The following is a 4,865-nucleotide window of genomic DNA, read 5'->3' on the forward strand; positions in this document are numbered from 1 at the left end:
GTGGATCGTATACAAAATAGGGCTAGCGACTGTCTCGCAAATTTTGCAAGACAACATAGTAGAACGGTTACATGGGTGAGCTTGGGGCCTGAATGTCTTCGGCAGTTCCTCGAGGCGGACCTGATTGTAAGTCCTATTGAGTAATAAAGATCGCTTTTACCCGCAAAAAAAATGGCTAGTGCAAATATTTTTTGACGCGTAAAACAGTGTTTTAGCTGCCATTTAATTATCAGAGTTTTCAACATTGCTGCTCAAACTAAATAGGTTGAGCCAGCACCCAAACGAATAAATTATCCGCGCGAAATCCATTTGCAGACTAAATTTGGTGCGGCAGTCGGTTAACCCAGACTTGTCCTTCCTCTCCTACAAAAATTCCCTACGCCGCGGCCCCTCGCTTGCCCGCACCTGCACCGCGCTCGCCGTTCCTCGCCTCGCCCTCGGCCGCTCGCTGCTTGTGTGCGCTGTCAAGCTCCTCTGGAGGCAGCCGTCGCGGCCACGGCGCCCAAAGAGGAGGCTCTCCTCATCGACGCATCTGCGACCAACGGGGATAACTCCAGCGCTCCAACAGGCTTTGGCGCAATCAGGGTGCTTGCCGCCGCCATCGCTGGCCAGGCACATGCTCGAGGCGGAGCTCCTGGCGCGGCGTCCAGGAGGTCCATGCACTGTCGGCACCAGAGACGCGTACGCGACAAGGAATTGCACGACCAGCTCCTTTGGTTACCCCGGCCTGCGCACGTAGAGCTGCAGCAGCTCTTCCAAAGCAGAGGCGCGTCGCCGGGTGCTTGTTGTTTTGCATCGCGTAGGTGACTCCAAGTTGGCTACCAATCAGTACCAGCAGCTGCCGCAAGATGTGCTAGATGTTGGTATACTTCAGAGTTTAGATGTCCATTCTTTGAAACGGCTTATGGTTTCACCGACTTACTGTAAAAGTCTGAAAGTAAAAGAGCGAAACAAGTCTCCGCACTCATAACTTTTATCGATATATTGTTTATTTTTTAAAACAACTACTTTATTTGACTCAGCATTAAATCTATTTTTACACAGAAGGAAGCCACGGACAAGATTTTTGTTCATAGTTCGATATGATGCACGTTTTTCAATTGTACGATTTTTTTAAGTGAACTTTAGATCTACCTTTTCAACACTATACAAACACAAGCATGTGACCCGTTCCCATTCAGACGGAAGAATCTTGGATGATCTGATAAGAATGAGCATAGACCCTTCAGATTTGCCATTGCTAACCCCGAATACTTTCGTATGAATAAGCCAGAGGGTTGCCTTAACTTACCACCTCTTAAAATACACACAAGTAGACTTATTTGGCCTCAAGGCATCTGCAAAACCAGCCACAATGAAATAAGAAAATTTCCTACAAGTAGATATTTGGATTGTTGGATAATTAGACAATAATTTCATGACTAAAACAAGGATGGGATCACACCACACATACCTATCAGGTGTAGGTGTAGTAGTTATCTATGCAGAGATAAAATTGTTGACGACAACGTTGGTGAAGACGGATCGGATTAGATGGCGGTACGCAATGCACTTCCCAAAAACCTAATTAGCTCTATCCGCTATTGGATCACAACAGTGTTTTGGTCTGGAGACCTGTTATCATGTTCGCATGTGCACGCTAGTGGTTGATATGGAGTAGACTACGGTGGTGGCGCAAAATCCAACTCACGTGTTTTCTGAATAACAGAGGATTGCACATGTGCCACTTCTCTTCCCACTCTCTTGCCAAGTGGTGGAATAATCCACCTTATAAGGAGCTCTAACTTATAATTTTCTATGTGAGACTAAAATTTGCACTTCCACCTTTCGTCACTCACATGAGAGCTACCACTAGTTGTCTCACATGGGCTACCAAACGGGAAGGATTTGAGATTTATAGAAACTAGCAAATTTATCCGTGCGTTGCTATGAATATTTTAGGGATAAATTCAGCACAATGCAAGAATGCATGGGTATTCTATTATTATTTATCACCTGGTTAATTTTTATTAAATGTTTTAGGCTAATATACATATTTTGCCCACTTTCTATATGTGTGCCTTGCTAGTACAAGGTAAACAAAAATATATAATCTCTACCGATAATACTCTCATAAAGAGCTGCCAGAACTTGAACCGTTCAAGGATTTCCTTGTAGAATCAGTAGAGTTATATGTACAATTAAGGAGGAAAAACCATAATAAACATTTAAACTTCAACTGCGCTGAGCTTCTCTGCGTTGTTCATTTCATTGCCAGTAAAATGAAGCAGCTCCGGCTGCAACGGCAGTCGAGTCGGGCCACACATTAAAACAAACAATGTGAGACCAATTAGTCGAGGCAACACTTGGAAGGAAAATTGATGCAAAATAAGCATGCATGGCACACAATTCTTTTTAGATGAAAAGGGCCTCGTCCAGGCTCTATTGCATGAAACCACATTACTTTAACCACATTACTTTAAAGAAAATTTACTCACCCAGAGGAACTCATAGTGTAGCTCCTAGGAAGGCATACACGCCAACACTTTAGAAAACATCAACGCTCTTCTTACATCTTAGAATAGCTCCCTTCTGACCATCATGAGACTTCTACAGAGCGCTATTAGTGACAGGAACCTACTCCTTTTCTACAACCTTGAAGGGCTCGCCATCACCAACCAGCATCAAAGCAATAGCCGCCAATGTCCTCGATAGATCAGCAGCTATAATCTTGATATCCTCGTCCCAGCACGTCCTCGGTTCACCATCTCCACTTCAGCAGACATCATCATATGCTTCATTGGAACTATCCGGGATCCAGCCATAATAGCGGTGGTGGAGCACGGGCTAAAGCCTCCAAGGAAATCACCCTCATCTTCATACTTTCTCTTGCTGCCCTTGAAGCAAAATGATCCATTGAGCAAGGGATGTAAGCCGTTTTGCGCCAATTTACCTATATATATATAAAACCATGGAGTGCGATTGAAGCACAAGTCATTCGTAGTGAGCCAGAGAACCCATAAAACTGCAGCACTAATCATATTAAGCACTTTATTAGTTTTATTCTGCGCCCATAATGTAGCCAAGGTTTCTAGTGAAAACTGGGATGATCCTAACCCAGTCAATTGCACTATTTCCTGCCAAATAGCTCTAGAAACTACACACTCAAAGAACATGTGTGTACTAGTTTCAGGTTCATTCCAAAAAACACATGTCAAATCATCCATATTTTGTCTCTTACCTAGATTCTCTCCTGTGAGAATCTTGTTATGAGACAGCAACCATAAGAAGAAATGAATATTTGGTGGCGTTTTAATTTTCCACACATTTTGAACATGAACAAGTAAAATCCCCCTTAATGAGCACTGCATATAAGGATTTCACACTATATACTCGTTTGACTCAAGTTTCCGTAATAGATTGTCATCCTCTTCAGTAATCTAAAGGGTCTGGGTGATTTGTAAAATCTCATACCACAAAAGCATTTGTTTGGTCAAAGCATCTTCTAAATGTTACTTTGAGCTGTGTCCCATCCCACAACTCGACAATAGTGCCATTTTGCTCATTCACAAGGAAATAATTTTTCCAATATTGAATTGCAAGACTGGAAGACCCAAACCATTGGTCCTCTCTGAACTTGACCTTTTTCCATTCCCCGCTTTCCATTGATATCCAAGCTTAGCAGCCTTAACTGCCCATAATACCCCTTTCCATAATGGTGAAACACCCAGTAAGGAATAGGAGAAGATGTTTGGATTATTAACATTATACTTATAGTCTACCACCTGTTTCCAAAGCTTGTTATCATTTAGCTGGTACCTTATTATGCAAGAAGCAAGGAGGCACTTATTCATCTCATCATAACTTGGAATGCCTAGACCCCCAAACTCCTTTTTTTGTGAACCAGACCCAATTTGCTAAGCGATACTTATGTTGCCCCTCATAATTATCCCACAAACAGTGAGCCATCTGTGAGTTAATCAATGCTATGGACCATTTAGGAAAAAGTATAACACTCAACAAATACAACAGAATACTAGTGAGTGCACTCCTAACAAGCTCCAACTTGGCAGCATGGCTTAGGAGTTATCCTCTCCAACCAGCAGCCAATTTCAAAACTTTATCAATAATAGGTTGTAAGTCTTCCTTTTTCAACTTCTTGTGGTGCAAAGGAACATAGATATTTTAGGGAAAACAGACCTAGACGGCAACTTAAAGTTTGAGAAACCACTTGGGCCTCATGATCATCCACCCTGATGGGAATTATATCACACTTGTGGAAATTAATCCTCAACCCTGACATTTGCTCAAAGCATGAGCGGATCTAAGTTGGTTGCCGCAGTTAGGTCATTTTTTAGGAATAACAAAGTGTGATCCGCGTATTGCATGCTAACAACACCAGTATTATTTAGCCCCTGCATTAAACCAGTAATCTGGTTGTTTGCAGCAGCTCTCATGAGCATTTTTGTAAAAACATCTGCATAAAGTTAAAAAGAATGGGGGAGGCATGGTCACCTTGTTGCACCCCTCTCTCCCTGTTAAGAAAAACTCACTATTCTCATCATTTAATCTCAAACCAACAAAACCTTTATCTAGAATAGTTTTCAGAATATTAAGCCACTTAGAACTAAAGCCCCTTTTTCTTAACATGTCAAACAAAAATTCTCCGTTGACTCTATCATATGCTTTCTCGTAATAAAGTTGAAAGATAAAGCCAGATTGATCACTATGTGCAACATCATGAATAATTTCATGTGCACATACAACACTCTCTAATATATAACACACCCCCCCCCTAATAAAAGTTCTCTTGTTAGGAGAAATCAGAGCTTCACTAACCACACCCAACCTATTGTTGCACATTTCTGTTGACTGCCAAAACCCAC

This window comes from Lolium rigidum, chromosome 3 (genome assembly GCF_022539505.1).
Source record: "Lolium rigidum isolate FL_2022 chromosome 3, APGP_CSIRO_Lrig_0.1, whole genome shotgun sequence".
NCBI lineage: Eukaryota > Viridiplantae > Streptophyta > Magnoliopsida > Poales > Poaceae > Lolium > Lolium rigidum.